The sequence below is a fragment of the Cibotium barometz genome, chromosome 33, assembly GCF_041138505.1.
Source record: "Cibotium barometz isolate CiBa-2024 chromosome 33, ASM4113850v1, whole genome shotgun sequence".
NCBI lineage: Eukaryota > Viridiplantae > Streptophyta > Polypodiopsida > Cyatheales > Cibotiaceae > Cibotium > Cibotium barometz.
This window is the reverse complement of record NC_141078.1, coordinates 50,473,612-50,496,406: the sequence shown is the minus strand read 5'-3', so window position 1 is coordinate 50,496,406 and position 22,795 is coordinate 50,473,612.

The following is a 22,795-nucleotide window of genomic DNA, read 5'->3' as shown; positions in this document are numbered from 1 at the left end:
AACTTTTCACGCGTGAACCAAACGTCACGTGAGAATTAAATTTTAATTTATTTTTTACTTTGTGAACTTATTTTTCATGCCGTGAAGAACTCTTCACGCGTGAACCAGACTTCACGTGAGAATTAAACTTAATTTTTTTATTTTCTTTCTAATGATTCTTTTTTTGACGCATGAACTTTTGTTTCACGCGCCGTGATAAAGAACTCTTCACACGTGAACCAGACTTCATGTGAGAATTATTATTATTCTTATTTTTATTTTTACCGTACGTGAACTAGACTTTATGTGAGATTTTTTTTTTTGCTTTTCTTTTTGCAGCGTGAGCTTCTATTTCACGTCGTGAAGATTTCTTCACGTGTGAATGAGATTTGACGTGAGAATTAAATTTTCAAATTTTTTATTTTTATTTTGTTGAAGCCTTAACTTCTATTTCACGCCGCGAAGAACTCTTCACACATGAACTGGACTTCATGAGATAATATTTTTTTTTGACGCATGAACTTCTATTTTACGCCATGAAGAACTCTTTACGCATGAACCGAACTTCACGTGAGAATCAAATTTATTTATTTTGATTTTTTATTTATTTTTTGACTCGTGAACTTCTCTTTCACGTCGTGAAGAACTCTTCACGCATGAACCAGACTTCACATGAGAATTAAATTTTGATTTTTTTTTGACGCGTGAACTTTTTTTTCATGGCATGAAGAACCCTTCACGCGTGAATCGGACTTCACGTGAGAATTTTTAGTATTATTATTTTTTTATCGCGTGAACTTCTCTTTCATGCCGTGAAGAACTCTTCATGTGTTAACTGGACTTCACGTGAGAATTAAATTTAATTTTTTCTTTCTTTTTTTTAAAACTGCGTAAACTTATGTTTCACGCCATAAGAAACTCTTCACGCGTGAACTGAACTTCACGTGAGAATTAAATTTCGATTTTTTTTTGATGCATGACCTTCTGTTTCACGCCATGAAGAACTCACGTGAGAATTAATTAATTTTATTTATTTATTTATTTATTTTTACCGCGTGAACTTCTATTTCACGCTATGATGAAGAGCTCTTCACACGTGTGAGCCGAACTTCACGTGAGAATTAAATTTTGATTTTTTTGTTTATGTCGCGTGAACTTCTTTTGCACATCGTGAAGAACTCTTCACGCGTGAATCAGACTTCACGTGAGAATTAAATTGAAAATATTTTTTTTTGACACGTAAACTTTTGTTTCATGCCATGAAGAACTCGTCACGCGTGAACCAGGCTTCTTGCGAGAATTAAATTTCGGTTTTTTTATTATAAAAAATTCGGACACGTGAACTTATGTTTGATGCCATGAAGGACTCTTTGTTGGGTATAAAGTCCCAGTTTCGCCTCCGGACCTTGATCATCGCGTAGCTCTTTTTGAGAGCTTCGCGGCCATATATTTACTTGTACATTTGGCCCCCATTTGGGCCTTGTAACGGCATTCTTTGTATTTGGTCCGTCGGGCGCCCCATAAGTTGGGCGCCCGCCCATACCCTTGTATCACTATAAATACGAGGTCTCCCTTGAGCCTCAATAAGACAATCAAGATATTCTTGAGCATTGTGTGAGTTCTCTCTCTCTCTCTCACTCTTCTCTATTTCCTCTGCACTTCCTTGGCTGCAAGCTCTTGTGTTTGAGTCATTCTCTTCCAACAACTGGTATCAGAGCCATGGAGGGAAGCTGTATGCAGAAGCTATGGAGTTAGAGGTGTCTTCCACCAATTGACTACGGGATCGTCTGCGTTTTTCGCGTCAAACACCTCCCTTCTATCATCAATCTGGTGCGTTTTTTTTAGAGTGCTGCTCTTTTCTTTTTAACGCAGGAGCCTCTTTTGTGTTTTTTTTCTTGCTCTTCCCCTCTCCTGCGTTTTCTGCTCCACCCCTGCTGCCCTTCTGCTGCGTTTTCCTCTCCCTTGCTGCCCCCTTTGCTGCGTTTCTGCTGCTGCGCTGCTGCAATCAGCAGCGTTTGCTGCCTTGTTCTCTGCCTTCTGTACGGCTGCCGTCAGCAGCAGCCAACGCTGCTGCCAGCAGCCCCACGACCACCAGCAGCAGCTAGGGCTGCAGCCAGCAGCCCCACGACCACCAGCAGCAGCCAACGCTGCAGCCAGCAGCCCCAAGGCCACCAGCAAGCAGTCCGGGCTGCAGCCAGCAGCCCCACGGCCACTAGCAGCAGCCGACGTTGCCTCCAGCAACCAGGATCTACGAGCAACCCCCAAAAGACAGCAACATACTGCCCCTCGGGTTTACATCGACATTCGGTGATACTCTTCCGCCGTCTCCTTCACTTGAAGTTGTTTCATCAATCTACGAGCATCCTACATTCAACCCATATCTGGTACATAACATCTCGCTATTGCTTACTTTTTGAAGTGTCAGTTTGATAAGTCATGGCGTCTACAAGTGATCTTAAGGGTCTACTAGAGATTAAGAAGTTTGCAGGCACTGGGTTTGATCTTTGGAAGGTGAGGATTCAGAATATCCTCTATCTGCGGGAATGTGATACTGCACTTGAGCAGTTCAAACCCGCTGCTATGACAGATGATGAATGGGGAATCCTAAACAGAAAGGCCGTTGCCTATCTCCAGATGGCTGTTGCTGATGAGGTTCTTGTAGACCTCAAAGGGCTGACAACAGCCTATGCCGTCTGGGAGAAGCTGAGAAGCACCTATGAGATCACCACGCCAGTGAACCAGGTACATCTCATCAGGAAACTCATGAATATGCAACTTGATGATTCTAAGAATGCAGTAGAGCATATTACTACTTTCACAGGGGTGCTTAATCAGATGCAGGATTCTGGATTGCCTGCTTTTGATGATAAGTTGAAAGCTATCTTTTTGCTCACTACTTTGCCTGACTCTTGGGAAACACTTGTGGTGTCACTTGGGACAAATCCCAACCTAACTTTTGATGGAGTCAGGGGTGCTATTCTCAATGAAGATATCCGGAGGAAGACCTCAGAGACTAGCGGTTCTGCAAATGTCTCACGAGGGAGGACGACCAAACGGGGAAATACTACTACAAATTCAAAGGGTAGAAGCAAGAGCAAGGGCCAGCAGTCTGATGTTACATGCTACCAGTGTGGTCGTAAAGGCCACAAGAAGCCAGATTGCAAGTTTTACAAGATGGAGCAAGACCGGAAGAAGAAATCCAGTCATTCAAATGACAAAAAGAAGGAAAAAGAGAGTAATTCCAGCAAAGCAGAAGAGTTCAAAAAGGACAAGAGCAAGGCCAATGTGGCCTCTGGTGTTGTCATAGAGGAACTGTCTGACTCAGATGATGTGCTATGTGTTTTTTCTGCTAATGCTCTTGATGTTCATAACTTGCATGTCACAGAACCAGATGTTATTCATGCCTTGATGTATGAATCTGATGTGCTTTCACAGACTTGGATTATTGACACGGGTGCCTCTTTTCATGTAACTCCTATCAAGGAGTGTTTTGCAACTTTCACTGCAGGCTCCCGAGGAAAGGTGTTCTTGGGGAATGATCATGCTTGCAATATTGAAGGTATGGGCACCGTGAATTTGACTTTGCAGGATGGTAGTGAGTTTGTGCTGCCAAATGTGAGGTATGTGCCTGGTTTGAAAACCAGTCTCCTGTCTGTGGGCCAGCTTGATGCCTTGGGATACACGGCCATATTTGGAAATGGCACATGGAAATTGACCAAAGGCACAAGGCTGATTTCAAAAGGATGCAAGAAAGGAACATTATATAGCCTTCATGGTCAGGCTTTGTCTGGTAAGTTTATTGCTTTTGCAAAGGTACGCTCCCACATGGAGCTTTGGCATAAGAGACTTGGCCACATGAGCCATAAGGGTCTCTCCATTTTGTCCTCCTTGAACAAGTTTGATGCAAAAGGAAGCAAGCTTGATTTTTGTAATGATTGCTTGTATGGGAAACAGAATAGGAGTTCTTACTCCTCTCGTGCCTCTCGCAAGGCTGAAAAGTTGGACTTGGTCCACTCTGACATATGCAGCATGCCCATTAAATCTAAAGGTGGTTCAAAGTACTTTGTGTCTTTTGTGGATGATCACTCACAAAAAGTATGGATCACTTTGTTGAAATCTAAGGATGATGCTTTTGCTGCTTTTCAAAAGTTTTATGCATTTGTTCATACTCAAACTGGAGTGAAGATTAAATGCTTACGCACTGACAATGGGGGTGAGTTTGTTAGTACTAAATTTCAGAAATTTTGTGATGATAATGGCATTAAGAGGGAACTTACACCCCCTTATAGCCCCTCTTCAAATGGTGTGGCTGAAAGGTATAATCGTACACTGTGTGAAAGAATTCGATGCATGCTGTCCACAGCTAATCTCTCTCAGGATTTTTGGGGAGAAGCCTTGAAAACTGCAGTTCATGTTTGCAATCGATCTCCACACACAGCTTTGAAAGGTGGAATCCCTGAGGAGGTTTGGTCTGGCAAACCGTCCTCATATGACCACTTACGCATCTTTGGTTGTGATGCATATGTGCATATCCGCAAGGAAGACCGGAACAAGCTTGATGCTAAGTCCGAGAAGGGCACCTTCGTTGGCTACGGTGATGAAGGTGAGATGGGCTACCGTGTGTGGTTGCCATCAACCAACAAAGTGGTTCGCAGCCGGGATGTTGTATTTTATGAGGCAAAGCTGCTCCGTAATGTTTGTGCCTCTCATGGTGATCAGAAAAAGGTCAAATTTCAGCAAGGGCAGCCACCCATTGATGCTGAAAATGAGCCCCAGGATGCTTCACAAAGGGCTGAACATAATGAGTCCGTGATATTTGAGCCAGAAGAGGTTGGACAGCCGCTTCATGCTCCTGGAGGTGTAGGGCAGCAACCCCTATATGCTGAAAATCAGGCTGTTCGTGAAAACCCGCAGCCTTTTGATGCTGAAATTATGATTCCTCCCGATATTGACCCCCAACCAGCCAATGATCATTGGGTACGGAGGTCTACTCGTTTTCGGAGGGAACCTCAGCGTTTTGATCCCTCTTTACAACATGTTTTGCTTACAGATGAGGGTGAGCCTCTTACTTTCAAAGAGGCTAAGTCTTGTGAACTCCGAAACAAGTGGGAGCATGCTATGCAGGAGGAGATTAAGTCTCTACATGCAAATGACACTTGGGATTTGGTTGAGTTGCCCAAAGGAAGGAAGGCTATTCCTAACAAGTGGGTGTACAAAGTCAAGACAGTTGACGGCCAGCCTAAGTATAAAGCCCGCCTTGTTGCTAAGGGCTATGCTCAGAAGGAAGGGATTGATTTTCAGGAGGTCTTCTCTCCTGTGGTCAAAATGACCACCCTTCGTGTTTTGTTTGCTCTCACTGCTGTTTTGGATTTAGAACTGTATCAGATGGATGTAAAGACAGCTTTCTTACATGGTGATTTAGATGAAGAGCTGTATATGAAGCAGCCTGAAGGCTTTGTCATTCCGGGCAAAGAAAATCTGGTTTGTAAGCTGAAGCGTAGTCTCTATGGGCTGAAACAAGCCCCGAGGCAGTGGTACAAAAAGTTTGATGCTTTCATGCTTAACCAGAAGTTTAATCGTAGCCATGCAGATCATTGTTTGTATACTAAAACTGATGCAGATGGCAGCCCAGTGATACTTGTGCTGTATGTTGATGACATGCTTCTTGCCGGGAAGAATAAGAGCGTTTTGGAAGTCTTAAGGACCAGCTGAAGTCAGCTTTTGCTATGAAGGACTTGGGTTCAGCTGAACATATTTTGGGTCTTCGGATTAGACGGGAGAGAGCACAGAAGTTGCTTTTCCTCTCGCAAGAGAAGTATATCCAGAAAGTCCTTAATAGATTTAACATGGCTGATTCTAAGCCTTTGGGTGCTCCATTGCAGCCCTATGTTAAACTATCCAAGGATGATTGCCCAAAAGATGATGATGCAGCCAGTACTATGCATGGGATCCCTTATGCTTCTGCTTGTGGATCTCTTATGTATGCTATGGTTGCTACACGGCCAGACATTGCTCATTCAGTGGGAGTAGTCAGTCGTTTTATGTCCAACCCGGGCAAAGCACATTGGGATGCTATAAAGTCTATTTTGAGGTACTTGAAGGGGACACAGAAGAAATGCCTTATGTATGGTAAAGGTCCACTTGAGGTGCAGGGTTATTGTGATTCAGACATGGCAGGTGATTCTGATACCCGCAAGTCTACTAGTGGGTACATCTATACTCTTGCAGGTGGTGCTGTTTCTTGGTGCTCTAGACTCCAGAGGATAGTAGCACTTTTTACTACTCAGGCTGAGTACATCTCCGTCACAGAGGCTTCTAAGGAGGCCATTTGGTTAGCACGCCTTATCACAGAGTTTGGATTGCCAGAGAGGGCTCCGGTCCTTGGTTGTGATAGCCAGAGTGCCATATACCTGGCTAAGAATGCCATGTTTCATGCTCGTACCAAACACATTGATGTACGGTACCACTTCATCAGACAGGTGCTAGATGATGGTTTGGTCAGTTTGGTCAAGATTGGCACTCATGAGAACCCTGCAGATGCTCTCACCAAAAGTTTGCCAAAAGCACAGCTTGATATGTGTCTACAGCGGGTGGGAGTTACATAGCTTAGAGGAGCTTCACTGGCCCTTTAAGTGGGAGGTTGTTGGGTATAAAGTCCCAGTTTCGCCTCCGGACCTTCGCGTAGCTCTTTTTGAGAGCTTCGCGGCCATATATTTACTTGTACATTTGGCCCCCATTTGGGCCTTGTAACGGCATTCTTTGTATTTGGTCCGCCGGGCGCCCCATAAGTTGGGCGCCCGCCCATACCCTTGTATCACTATAAATACGAGGTCTCCCTTGAGCCTCAATAAGACAATCAAGATATTCTTGAGCATTGTGTGAGTTCTCTCTCTCTCTCTCACTCTTCTCTATTTCCTCTGCACTTCCTTGGCTGCAAGCTCTTGTGTTTGAGTCATTCTCTTCCAACACTCTTCACACGTGAACCGGACTTCAAGTGAGAATTAAATTTTGATTTTTTAAATTTTTAATTTATTTTTATTATGAACTTCTATTTCACGTCGTGAAGAACTCTTCACGCGTGTGAACTGGACTTTACGTGAGAATTAAATTTTGATTTTTTTGACTTATGAACTTCTGTTTCACGCTGTGAAGAACTCTTCATGCGTGAATCGGACTTCACGCGATTTTTTTTTTCCGCATGAACTTTTGTTACACTTTGTGAAGAACTCTTCACGCATGAACCGGACTTCATGTGAGAGCTAAATTTTGATAAATTTAAAATTTTTTCTCTTTTTTTTGCGGCGTGAACTTCGGTTTAATGCTGTGAAGAACTCTTCATGCGTGGATGAGGCTTGACGTGAGAATTAAATTTTAAATTTTTTTAATTTTTATTTTGTTGATGCCTTAACTTCTGTTTTACACCGTGAAAAACTCTTCACGTGTGAACCAAACTTTACGTGAGAATTAAATTTTATCTTTTCGACGCATGAACTTCTATTTTACGTTATAAAGAACTCTTCATGCATGAACCGTACTTCACGTGATAATTAAATTTATTTATTTTTTGACTCGTGAACTTCTGTTTCACATCGTGAAAAACTCTTCACGCATGAACCGGACTTCACATGAGAATTAAATTTTGATTTTTTTTCACGCGTGAACTTTTGTTTCACGCCGTGAAAAACTCTTCACGCGTGAACCGGACTTCACGTGAGAATTATTATTATTATTATTATTATTTGTCACATGAACTTCTGTTTCATGCCATGAAAAACTCTTCACGCATTAACCGGACTTCACGTGAGAATTATTATTATTACTATTCTCACTTGAACTAGACTTCAAGTGAGAATTATTATTATTATTATTATTATTTGTCACGTGAACTTCTGTTTCATGCCGTGAAGAACTCTTCACGCATTAACCGGACTTCACGTGAGAATTAAATTTTGATTTTTTTTTCTTTTTTTAAAAAACTGCATAAACTTATGTTTCACTCCATGCGGAACTCTTCACACATGAACCGAACTTCACGTGAGAATTAAATTTTGACTTTCTTTTTGACGCGTGAACTTCTGTTTCACGCCGCCATGAAGAACTTTTCATGTGTGAACCGGACTTCACGTGAGAATCAAATAAATTTTTTAATTATTTTTTTTGCCGCGTGAACTCTTATTTCACGCTGTGAAGAGCTCTTCACACTTGAGCCGGACTTTACGTGATAATTAAATTTTGATTTTTTTGTTTTTGTCAAGTGAACTTCTTTTGCATGTCGTGAACTCTTCAACGTGAACCGGACTTCACGTGAAAATTTTAAAAAAAATTTGACGTATTAACTTTTGTTTCACGACGTGAAGTACTCTTCACGTGTGAACCGGACTTCTTGTGAGAATTAAATTTTGGTTAAAAGAAAAAAAAATTGATGCGTGAACTTTTGTTTGACGCCATGAATAACTCTTCACACGTGAACCGGACTTCAAGTGAGACTTAAATTTTGATTTTTATTTATTTATTTATTATTATTTTTTACCATGTAAACTTCTGTTTCACGCTGTGAAGAACTCTTTACGTGTGAATCGAACTTCATGTGAGAATTAAATTTATTTATTTATTTATTTTTTTGACACGTGCGCTTTTGTTTCACGTCGTGAAGAATTCTTCACGTGCGTGAATCAGACTTTACATGAATTTATATATATATATTTGTCGCGTGAACTTCTGTTTCACGTCATGAAGAACTCTTTACACGTGAACCAGACTTCACATGAGAATTAAATTTTATTTTTTTTTACGCGTAAACTTTTGTTTCACGCCGTGAAGAATTCTTCATGCGTGAGCTGGACTTTGCGTGAGAATTATTATTATTATTAGTTTTTGACACGTGAACTTATGTTTCACGCTATGAAGAACTCTTCACGCATGAATCGGACTTCACGTGAGAATTATTTTTGTTTTCTTTTTTTACTTTTTCTTGGCGTGTGAACTTTTGTTTCACGCTGTGGAGAACTCTTCACGCGTGAACTGGACTTTACGTGAGAATTAAATTTTGAATTATTTTTTTTGATGTGTGAACTACTGTTTCACGCCGTGAAGAACTCTTCACGGATGAACCGGACTTCACATGAGAATTAAATTTTGATTGTTTTTTTTACACGTGAACTTGTTTTTTAAGCCGTGAGAATAACTCTTTACACGTGAACTGGACTTTACGTGAGAATTAAATTTAGATTTTTTTTGACCCGTGAACTTCTATTTCACGTTGTGAAGAACTCTTCACGCGTGAACCGGACTTTACGTGAGAATTAAATTTTTATTTTTTTAATGCGTGAACTTCTATTTCACGCTGTGTAGAACTCTTCAAGCGTGAACCGGACTTCACGTGAGAATTAAATTTTATTTTTTTTTCTTTTACGCGTGAACTTGTGTTTCATGCCGTGAATAACTCTTCATGCATGAACCGAACTTCATATGAATTTATTTATTTATATTTATATTTTTTTTGATGCGTGAACTTTTGCTTCATGCCGTGAAGAACTCTTCACGCATGAAACGGACTTCATGTGAGAATTAAATTTTGATTTTTGTTTTTGACACGTGACTTTTTGTTTCATGTCGTGAAGAACTCTTCACTTGTGAACCGGACTTCACGTGAGAATTACTATTATTATTATTATTATTTGACGTGTGAACTTATGTTTCATGCCGTGGAGGAACTCTTCACGCTTGAACTGGACTCCACGTGAGATTTTTTTTTTCTTTTTTTACTTTTTTTTTGGCGCGTGAACTTTTGTTTCACACTGTAAAGAACTCTTCACGCGTGAACCGAACTTCACGTGAGAATTAAATTTTGATTTTTTTTTGACACGTGAACTACTATTTCACGCCGTGAAGAACTCTTCACGCGTGAACGGGGCTTCACGTGAGAATTAAATTTTTCTTTTTTTAAATTTTGTTTTGATGCGTGAACTTCTATTTCACGCCATGAAGAACTCTTCACGCGTGAACCCGACTTCATGTGGGAATTAATGTTTAATTTTATTTTTATTTATTTATTTATTTATTAATGACGCGTGAACTTCTATTTCACGTTATGAAGAATGCTTCATGCGTGAACCGGACTTCACATGAGAATTAAATTTTACTTTTTTTTTTATCGTGTGAACTTCTATTTCACGTCGTGAGAATTCTTCATGCGTGAATTGGACTTCATGTGAGAATTAAATATTGATTTTTTTTTGATGTATGAACTTCTATTTCACGTCGTGGAAGAACTCTTCATGCGTCAACCGGACTTCACGTGAGAATTAAATTTGGATTTATTTATTTTACACGTGAACTCGTGTTTTACGCCGTGAAGAACTCACCTCACGCGTGAACTGGACTTCATGTGAGTTTATATATATATATATATATATATATATATATATATATATATATTATCGCGTGAACTTCTGTTTCACATTGTGAAGAATTCTTTACGCGTGAACCAGTCTTCACGTGAGAATTAAATTTTGATTTATTTTTGATGCGTGAACTTTTGTTTCACGTCGTGAAGAACTCTTCACGCGTGAACCATTATTATTTTTTGACGCATGAACTTATGTTTCACACCGTGAAGAACTCTTACGTGAGATTTTTTTTTCTTTTTTTTCTTTTTTTTGGCACGTGAACTTTTGTTTCATGCTGTGAAGGACTCTTCACGTGTGAACCCGACTTCATGTGAGAATTAAATTTCAATTTTATTTTTTGACCCGTGAACTACTGTTTCACGCTGTGAAGAACTCTTCATGTGTGAACCTGACTTCACGTGAGAATTAAATTTTGATTTTGTTTTTTAAATGCGTGAACTTCTGTTTCACGTCGTGTGAAGAACTTTTTACGTGGGAATCAGACTTCACGTGAGAATTTTTTTGTTTTTTATTTTTTGACCGCATGAACTTCTGTTTCATGTCGTGAAGAACTCTTCACATGCGTGAACCAGACTTCACGTGAGAATTGAATTTCAAAAAAAAATTGACCCGTGAACTTCCATTTCATGCTGTGAAGAACTCTTCATGCGTGAACCAAACTTCACGTGAGAATTAAATTTTATTTTTTTTTATTTTTTTTTCGGGTGAACTTCTATTTCACGCCGTGAAGAACTCTTCACGCATGAATCCGACTTCACATGAGAATTAATTTTTATTTATTTTTTTATTTTTTTGCTGCATGAACTTCTGTTTCACGATATGAAGAACTCTTCACGCGTGAACTGGACTTCACGTGAGAATTAAATTTTAATTTTTTTTTGATGCGTGAACTTTTGTTTCACGCCGTGAAGAACTCTTCACGTGTGAATTGGACTTCACATGAATTATTATTATTATTATTTACCACATGAACTTTTGTTGCATGCTGTGAAGAACTCTTCACACGTGAACCGGACTTCACGTGACAACTAAATTTTGATTCTTTTTTTAACGCGTGGAGTTTTGTTTCACGCCGTGAAGAATTCTTCATGCATGAACCGAACTTCACGTGAGAATTAAATTTTGATTTATTTTTTATTTCCAGATGGATATGAGGAGGGAATAATAGAAACAAGGTCAACATTATCAAGTCAAGAAAATGTTCGTATATATAAAAAGCCATCAAACAAGCTGCCCTCAAAGGGAGTGGGAGAGTATCCCTATGCTAAAAAGGAGATTGAGAAACTAGAAATGATAAGGGCTTGATTTGAGAAGCCTAAGGGAAGTTTGAACAAAAGATAAGGAACAATAAAAACCCCTGGCATAGTGTATCCCCGAGGAGTAATAAGGCAAAATAGAGAATTGGGCATTCTAGAGTCAATTTGAGAATAGAAAGAACTTAGCTCCATAGAAAGAACAGAAAGAACTTCTCCATAGAAGGATTCGGGAAGTGGCCTCATAAATAGAATGTGTGAAATAATGGATGAGGTGTATACTCCTAGATCAAAGGATGGGTTTGAACAATTGGTTAGGGAAAGTGAGATAGCATATGGACCACACAATGTAGCTAGCATGACGACATTCTAGTTATCAGAGGTGAAAATGCCTATTGGACCCTTGCTTTGTAACAATTCTACCTTGTGGAGTGATGTAAAAGAATGGGTTAACGTAAATTTAGAGCCATAAGTTAAATGAGAACACGAGAAAAATATTGAGACCTCACATCAACTAAGGGATCCCAATCAATCAGTTAGGGCATTACTACAAAAATGATGACAAATATGCTCCCATTCCTATCTATGATATCAAGCAACTATTGCTGAGATATTAAGCTTAACTAGTTCTTGGTGGACATTGATGACCCGCCTGGGTGATACTTTCCGCACTTATGCCATTTTCATGGTTGATATGCTGCCAGTGGATGACAGGCTATGTGATAACCACTTTCATGGTTGATATGCTGCCAGTGGATGACAGGCTATGTGATAACCACTTTGGATTACTAGAGTTATGGGATAGTTATAGCGCCAGATCATATAGTTGAGTTCACACTATGGACCGACCATTTGTATGTTATTGTAGGAGAGTACTTTTCCTTTATGTATATACTCTTATCTTTTAGTTATATGGTCGTAGAGAAGAGAAGAATATAGAAGAAAATTTAGCCATCCATCTCTCTCTTTTGTGTCTTGCACTCTTTTGTGTGCATGTGTTTTCTTGCAAGGAACTCAAGCTCTCTCTCCCCTTGCATTCTCTTTCTGGTATCAGAGCTCCAGTTTGTGTGAGAGCTAAGTAGTCAAGTAAGAGGCAAGAAGAAGAAAACAAGGAAGTAGTACGTACACGGGTATGAGCATCATTCTCTCTTCCCTTCTTGTTTAGGTACAACACCCCCTCAGTAGCTTTGGGAGCTACACATATTTGACCGAGGAGCTATCTTTGCACGCTTGGAGGTGTCTATGTGGTATGCAGTACTTTGTACATATATTGTTGATGTTGGGTGTATGTACATGTATTCTAGTCAAATCTGGTGACATACAGGTTGTGCTGAAGTATCGCCGCCCTGCAATAGATACTACTATGTTATAGGTTGCATACAGAAATTGTATATTTGCAAGTTTCTGATGTTGCAGGTGAACATGTCTAATAGACACATTGTTAGTGAGAAGTTGGACAAGAAAAACTTCCATGCCTAAAAGTTCAGAATGACCAATTTCCAGATGGGTAAAGGATTTTGGGACTATGTGTCAAAGGAGACAATGAGGAGTCTCTAGAGTTATCTGAAGAGAATGCCACTCCAACAGATATAAAGGCATTCAAGGAATGGAATGAGGGTGCTAGGAAAGTCATGTACTGGATTTTGATCAGTGTCACTAACACAATGATATGACATATACAGGAGGCCAACACTCTAGTTGTATGACATACTCTGGTGTAGATGTTCTAAACTAATACAAAGGCAAGGAAATTGTAACTAAAACAAGAGCTACATAGAGTGGAAAAGAAAAGCATGTCTTCAATGAGTATGCTTTAAAGATCAAAGTCATTGTTGAATCCCTTAGGTCTATCAATGTATCGATGGAAGATGATGATTTGGTGAGTGTTTGTTTGAATGGGCTTGGCGAAGAGTATACGCCATTCAAGACTTCCATTGCAGTCAAAGAGAATATTCTCAACTTTTGGGACTTGGTGTCTATGCTGATTATAGAAGAAAAGTCTCTAGGTGAGGACTCTTCTTCACAAAGTAAGAAGACATTAAAACATGCCTTCTACTCTAATTCAGGTAGAGGCAGAGGTAGAGGTAAAGGTTGTGGTCAAGGCCAATCTGGTGGCCGACAAGGAACCATATTTCTGGATAACAATAGTTGAATGATTCCAGCAGCACTCATACATAGGTGGAAGAGGCCAGTCTAGAGGCAGGGGGAGCCAAAGAGGTCAAGGTGATTGGCAAAGAAACCAAAGTGCAAATAACATAGAGTGCTATTATTATGGAAAACTAAGACACATGGCAAATGATTGCTATAAAAAGCAGAATGACATTAAAAGTATAAAGGTAACTATGCATCGTCTAGTAAACATGGTGGTGATGACAAAAGTGAGCAGCTATTTGTGATGCAGCACATGCTGAGTTCAACAATAGGAGATGTGTCAGGATCTCAAGATACATGGTGGGGGTGGTTTAGAGACATGCAAAAACAAGATTATGTAGAAACAGGTGATGATATTGTGCATCCCATTGTGCATGTTGGTAAAGTGCCATTATCTATGTAGAATGACAAAATGAAGTACTTGTCAGATGTACATGTTCCAAATATTATAAATAACCTAGTTTCTATTGGACAGATGGTTGAACAGGGTTTGTAAATGAGGTTTAATCCTCAGGGATGTTTTGTGGAAGACTTCAAAAATCAGTGTCGCTTGGTTGCAAAGGGTAACAAAAATGGCAGGATGTTTACTTTGGATGTAAACATGCCTGAGGTAAAGGCAACCTGTTTGCACATGGAACATGTGTCATTGTTGATATTGACATATTGCACAAGAACATTGGTCATGTGAATGTACATCGGGGCTGATAACAATTGCATGTTGCAGGCATTATGTTACATTCATTGATGACCACACTAGGAAAGTGTGGGTTTACTTCATGAAGGAGAAAAGTGAGGTTTTTGCTCACTTTTAGAGATTTAAAGCCTTGGTTAAGAAGGAAAAAGGTATTATGTTACATTCATTGATGACCACACTAGGAAAGGTTTACTTCATGAAGGAGAGAAAAGTGAGGTGTTTGCTCACTTTTAGAGATAGAACACCACGAGGTGATCTCACCAACTCTATGCCCAACAAATACCGCAACTCACCTAAGTCCATCTCAAACTTGTGCTTCAAAAGCCTCCTGACATCATGTATGCCAGCATCACTATTACCACCAGTGATAATCAAGTCATCCAAATAGATGACTAATAGCATGATCCCTCTATCTATTTTTCTCACACAAAGTGAAAAATTTTCATTGGATATCTAGAATCCAATGGTAAAAAGATGCTCCCCAATCTTGTTCAACCATGCTCTGGGTGCCTGCTTTTCAAGCCATACAAGGCTTTGCGTAACCTACACACAAAATCTAGGTGTGCATCACTCTCATAACCTGGTGACTACATCATATATATCTCTTCTTGCAAATCACCATGCAAGAAGGCATTCTTTACATCCATTTGATGATGTAAAGACCAACCCTTTACCTACAGCCATAGCAATGACAACTCTCACGGTTGCCATTCTTGAAATCGGGATGAATGTCTCCTCATAGTCAATGCCATAAGTCTGTGCATAGCCCTTGGCAACCAATCTTGCTTTATACCTGCTCACTGAACCATCAATGTTATGCTTGACTTTATACTCCTACTTACATCCAATTACCTTATTTTCCTTAGGCAAATTTACTAACTCCCATGTTGCATTTGCATCCAATGATGCTGCCATCTTCTCATTCATGGCCTGGGAGAGGTGGAGATATTCTGGGAGGTGTGGAGAGAATCAAGCAAAAGAGGTGGAGTGAATCAAGGAGAAATCAGTGGGATGCTTGGATGTAAACTCTATAAATTGAGGCATTGGCCTAATGAGAATTTGCTAGTTTTTTATTATCCATGCCTACATTAAGCTATTAGTTAATTACTCACTAATCACATCTTAATTATTATCTAATCACTTTGTTAATGATGTTGATTCTAGTATTTGATCCACCATAGCTCATCACATTGCTATAATTTTAACATGGTATCAGAGCCAAGCCTAGAATCCATCAAGTTTATGGACCCATTATCTAGTTAATTAAAATTAGTAGATAATTAGGAAATAATCAATTTTTTAGTTATTTTCAAGAAGCTTTCTGTACCCCCAGTTAGTGGAGGAGCTCCCTCTCCTCGTAGGCTCAACCATTGCCCAAGCCTTTTTAGGTACTCATAGTAGACTCAAGGGCCTACACACAACCCAAAGGAATTGAACTAATTCAGCGCAGAACGCCGCCGACAGCACGATTTACAGGCGCATTTTTTTGGAGAAAATCAGTGATTTCTACTTCATCAAATTAAATGGGTCTAATTCCTCTTAGCCTCGGGGGTTTTCAAGCATGCTCTACAAGCTGGTGAAGTCAGAAATTGATTTGATCAAGTCTACAGTGAGATCCAAGCTCTTCATCAAATCTGCAGGTGACTTTGGTAAAATAGAAATTAAGCATTCAATGTTTGGTCAAATCTTGTGTTTCTTGGCTTAACCCTCTACTAGACTAATTGCTATTGATGGACTTGAAAGGATTTGAGCTCATTTGAACTCTAAGGCCTCAGATCTGGGCTCCCCGCATACTCTGTTTTCTGCACACAAAACAAAGGATTAATTTGCTAATCAATGCTAATCACTGTATTTTGGTGCAATTGAGGGTTCAAATTAACCATTAGGTATCTGATACAGATCCCTATATTTTCATATTGCAATTCGGAGTTGGTTTGATACTCCAACCATTCCGTACAAATTGGTTACCCTTGATTTAATGTAGTTTCTGGTAAAATTATGATGATAAATTTGTGGTAATCATCATTTTGCATTTAACCCTTGGTTAATGCTTGCAAATAACACTCAAATTCAAGATTATTCATAGCCAAAGTTGCATTTGGGAATGTGCATAAGAATGAATGCCATATGCATTATGTATTGGGCACATTATATTAGTGTAAAAATGGGATCAGACACTGCCCTTGTCCAGAATAAGGCAAGAGGTAAGACCTCCCACATAGATTTGGGTTTGCATTGCATAATGACACAAGATAAACATCAAAAGCCCAAAAGAACTGTCAGCAAAACGTTTAAACATGTTGCTCACATGGAGCAAGAACTGACGGACAAGCTCATGGCCCCAGCCATGAGCTTGTCCGTCATGAAACATGTTGCTCACATGGAGCAAGAACTGACAGACAAGCTCACGGCCCCAACCATGAAAGAAGAAGAACATCTCTTTCCAAGAGGAAGATCCACACCAAGCAGAAAAGCTAAAGGAAGCATTGAAGGAAGACATGGACACGAGAAGAGAAGCTGCCACAACAAGAAGACTGAAAGAAGAGGAAGACACGAACGCGTGAAGAGAAGTTGCCACGACAAGAAGACTGAAGACAAGAGAAGATGTGAGGCTCCAAAGAGTGAGGAGCCATGTGAAAATCTCTGAGAGAGAGAGAGAGAGAGAGAGAGAGAGACCCCACAACCCAATGTAGCCTGCCCCAACAAAGTAAAACCACCTTTGAGCCACCGATGATGTAGGCCACGTGGTAGATGTATGTGTGAGCACTTTAGTCAAAGTCGCGGGCACTTGTAGTAGCCTTGGACACATAGAGAGAGAGGGTGTCAAGGACTATGAGTTTAGGGACTTGAGGCACTAGTCGCGGACTATCAAGTAAGAGAGAAACTTGGTATGGGGTCCAGGTGTGCTAAGTTCACTTGAGGGGAGGCGTGCTAGGCACTGGTCGCGCGGACTATCAAGTAAGAGGGAAACTTGGTATAGGGTCCAGGCATGCTAGGAGTATTCACTTGAGGGGAGGTGTTGAAATATACAAGTGAATAGGGTGTGTGCGGGAACAAGCCCTTGGCTAGAGGGTATAAAAGAGAATCTGTAAATATGAGAGAACCTGTGAAAAGGTGAGAAGAATCTACTAGGAGAGAATAAAGGGTAGCATGAGAAGATTTAGGAAGTGTGGAGATATTCTGGTGGGAGAGGTGGAGATATTCTGGGAGAGGTGGAGAGAATCAAGCAAAAGAGGTGGAGTGAATCAAGGAGAAATCAGTGGGATTAGATGCTTGGATGTAAACTCTATAAATTGAGGCATTGGCCTAATGAGAATTTGCTGGTTTTTTATTATCCATGCCTACATTAAGCTATTAGTTAATTACTCACTAATCATGTCTTAATTATTATCTAATCACTTTGTTAATGATATTGATTCTAGTATTTGATCCACCATAGCTCATCACATTGCTGTAATTTTAACAATAATGATGTGTTGTACTCCTGTATTGCTTTAACCATGTAATAATAATGATGGGATGTATATCCATCGTATCTGAACCCGTCAATAGGATACCTAACCCCCCTCATAGACTTGCATACACCTGGATCATTGCTAGGTGTCCTTAAAACAGCCCTGGTTCTCCTTACACTAGGAGTGACCATAGACGGAATAAGACTCTTCTCAGAGCCACTAGAGTCACCGTCCCCACATACGAGTGACCTCTGTTGTGACAGATCAGGCACACAAAAGGTTAATCTACCTTTTCCTTCCCTTTGTGTGATACATGTGTACGTACATCTGTCCTCAACCTGCCTGACCATGGGCTAACATTGGATCCATTAATAGCGAACTCTCCAGGTCCACTAAGCACGTGATTACTGCGTATATGTGGTCCAAACATCAGCACTTCTTACATCTGTATCTTCTGTAGCCTTCACTGCTGGTTCATACCAGCTACTCATCTCGTCAAAGACAACATCTTTGCTTACTCGTATCACACGAGTGGTAGGGTTATAACATCTATAACCTTTTTTCTTCATAGCATAACTAATAGAGATGCATTTCTCTGCCTTTGGATCTAACTTTTTTCCTACTTCATTATTAGGAACATGCACATATGTAATACAACCAAACGCTTTCAAGTTAGACATGCACATATGTAATACAACCAAATGCTTTCAAGTGAGACATGTCCAGTCTTATTCCTATAAACTTCTGTTCAAGCGTCATACCATGAAACAACTGTAGTGCGTGTCTTGTTCATAATGCACATAGCAGTTGCTATTGCTTCATCCCAAAAATAATATGGCATATTCTTTTAAGTCCTTCAAGGTGCATGCCACTTCTGTAATGTGCTTATTTTTTCTTTCTACAACACCATTCTGTTTACAGAGTGTACCTACATGTAAACTATCTCTTAATTCCCTAATTTCTCAAGAAATTATTGAACTCATTGGAGAAATAATATCCCCCACCATTTGATCTCAGGCACTTTATCTAAACGCCTTTTTCCTTCTTGACCAAGACTTTAAATCTCAGAAAGTGAGAAAACACCTCACTTTTCTCCTTATGCCAAAAGCATGTATAATCAACCTATGAAGTGTTAAAATTACAGCAATGTGATGAGCTATGGTGGATCAAATGCTAGAATCAATATCATTAACAGTGATTAGATGATAATTAAGACATGATTAGTGAGTAATTAACTAATAGCTTAATGTAGACATGGATAATCAAAAACCAGCAAATTCTCATTAGGCCAATGCCTCAATTTATAGAGTTTACATCCAAGCATCTAATCCCACTGATTTCTCCTTGATTCACTCCACCTCTTTTGCTTGATTCTCTCCACCTCTCCCAGAATATCTCCACACTTCCTAAATCTTCTCATGCTGCCCTTTATTCTTATCACCTTTTCACAGGTTCTCACATTTACAGATTCTCTTTTACAGCCTCTAGCAGCCAAGGGCTTGTTCCCGCACACACCCTATTCACTTGTATATTTCAACACCTCCCCTCAAGTGACTACTCCTAGCACACTTGGACCCTATACCAAGTTTCCCTCTTACTTGATAGTCCGTGACCAGTGCCTCAAGTCCCTAAACTCATAGTCCTTGACACTCTCTCTCTCTCTCTATGTGTCCAAGGCTACTACAAGTGCCCGGTGACCTTGACTAAAGTGCTCACACATACATCTACCACGTGGCCTACATCATCGGTGGCTCAGAGGTGGTTTTACTTTGTTGGGGCAGGTTACATTGGGTTGTGGGGTTTCTCTCTCTCTCTCTCACTCTCTCTCTCTCTCTCTCTCTCAGAAAGGATGATCCGACTCCACTTCCTTAGGAGCCTCCATGAAGTTTGCCGATATCGTTCCTTCTCCAATGGGTTTGCTATAGCAGTCTCTTGCCATGTGTCTTGGCTTTCCAGAGTTGTGGCAAGTGAAGGTCCTTCCTCCTACTCTGCCTCTTCCTCGTCCTCATCCTCGAGAGAATCCTCCTCGGGTGAAGAATGCTTTTTCTTCTCCTGCTGTTGAGTCGAGCCATTTCTTCTCTTTGCCTCTGCTCTCTTGCTCTAGTAGAGCTCCTTCTATTGTAGCTTCAATTCAGGTACATTCTTTAGTGTTGCTACAATATTTTCATATTCACCTTTGTCCACACTCTTCAGAAGCACTGCTAGTGCCTCATCATCGTCTACCTTTTTTCCAATAACTGCCAGTTGTTGCTTAATGCTTTTATATTTATTCAAGTGTGTGATTAAAGGTTCACTTTCCTTCATGTCCAATTTGTAGAATTGTATTAACAGATTTATCTTTGAATTTTTAGCTTGTGTGCCAAATAATTTATTTTCATCCCATGCATCTTTTGCCCATTGTATCCCTGTGATGTGATGAATGATTTCATCATTTAAACTGAGTGCAATAAGTCCCAATGCTTTTTCATTCCAAATCTTCCACTCATTTTTCCCTCTCACCTCTGGGCATTCATCTCTTCCCTCAACTAGCCCCCACAGATTTTTCTTCATGAGCAGATACATGGTTTTGTCTGCCATGTGTAAAACTGCTCCCCTTTAAATTTGGCTATTCTTGTACTGTACTCATGATAATATGAAGGGAGTCTTACCTCAATCCAATTTCAAGATTCAAGGGTAGTGTCTACCCTTTTACAACTCAATCTGGTGTTTAGGAGATGATTACAACATATTTATCAGCATAAAATCACCAAAAACTACATTAAATCAAGGGTAATCAATTTGTACGAAATGGTTGGAGTATCAAACCATCTTTGAATTGCAATCTGAAGTTATAGGGATCTGTATCAGATACCTAATGGTTAATTTGAACCCTCAATTGCACCAAAATACAGTTATTAGCACTAATTAATCATTGATTAGCAAATTAATCCTCTATTTTGTGTGCAAAAAATAGAGTATGCGGGGAGCCCAGATCTGAGGCCTTAGAGTTCAAATGAGCTCAAATCCTTTCAAGGCCATCAATAGCAATCAGTCTAGTAGAGGATTAAGCTAAGAAACATAAGATTTGACCAAACATTGAATGCTTAATCTTTGTTTTACCAAAGTCACCTGCAGATTTGATGAAGAGCTTGGATCTCACTGTAGACTTGATCAAATCAAATTCTGACTTCACCAACTTGTAGAGCAGCATGCTTGAAAACCCTTGGGGCTAAGAGGAATTAGACCCATTGCATTGGATGAAGTAGAAATCTTTGATTTGCTGTAGAAAAACGGCACCCACTAATCGACTGCGTGCGCTGGCGGTTTGAGGTTCTGATTGTCTTGGCTGGAGCACCACTGAAGTAGCCATCTATGGCTAGAGAGGCTTGAGCTAATGTGGCTCCTGGAGGGAGATCAAGTCCCTCCACTGGCTGGGAGTACAAAAGGCTTCTTGAAACTAACTTAAAATTGATTATTTTCTAATTATCTACTAATCTTAATTAACTAGATAATGGGCTCATAAACTTGATGGATTCTAGGCTAGGCTCTGATACCATGTTAAAATTACAGCAATGTGATGAGCTATCGTGGATCAAATGCTAGAATTAACATCATTAATAAAGTGATTAAATGATAATTAAGACGTGATTAGTGATAGTAATTAGCTAATAGCTTAATATAGGCATGGATAATCAAAACTAGCAAATTCTCATTAGGCCAATGCCTCAATTTATAGAGTTTACATCCAAGCATCTAATCCCACTGATTTCTCCTTGATTCACTCCACCTCTTTTGCTTGATTCTCTCCACCTCTCCCAGAATATCTCCACACTTCCTAAATCTTCTCATGCCACCCTTTATTCTCTCCTAGTAGATTCTTCTCACCTTTTCAGAGGTTCTCTCACATTTATAGATTCTCTTTTACAGCCTCTAGCCAAGGGCTTGTTCCCGCACACACCCTATTCAGTTGTATATTTCAACATGAAGCAACTGTGTGTCTAAATCTACAACTTGGACAGGTGCCCGAAATTGGTCTGGCAAAACATTTATGGTGATTCTCGCTCTCCGAAAGCATGTGGAAATAAGCTAGAATGGATTCCTTGTGAATTTACTTCACGTAAGTAATATGAGATTAAACATTTTATGAGAAATAGGCCATTTATGAGCCTTAGGTCCGATCGACCATAGTTTAAGTCTATGTGAACACTTATGGCCTTTTTTATAAGTCACTTTCTCTCATAGTACAACATACTCTCCCATTCTGCAAACCAATAGAGTGTTGCACTTGTGTGCTAATCCTTTCTCTAATCTTCAACTCTAATGAATGCTAGTGAGTTTGTATAAGTGTTTTTGAGAGGTGAGAGGAGGGATGAGGGCCTTGAGGGTTATGAGCTCAGCAATTGGAAATATCTCCAAAACAACGATAGTTGTAGCTAGCTAAGATAATCTCTTATGAGTGTGTTTCTAGGAGAGGCCAAAGTGAGCAATACCAAGCATGATTCGTATGGAACATGATGATGGACTCGATGATGATGCTTAAAATTTTTGTGGATTGCAATGAGGATGATGATCATGACCATGAATTTTCCCAAGGAGGTGTGGATATTGGAGACCTTGAGGGTTATGAGCTCAGCAATTGGAAATATCTCCAATGATAGTTGTAGCTAGCTAAGATAATCTCTTATGAGTGTGCTTCTAGGAGAGGCCAAAGCGAGCAATACCAAGCATGATTCGCATGGAACAAGATGATGGACTCGATGATGATGCTTAAAATTTTGTGGATTGCAATGAGGATGATGATCATGACCATGAATTTAGCAGGAAGTTTCCTTTTTATCCCAGTGGTATTCATGATGGGATTACCCACTATCATGT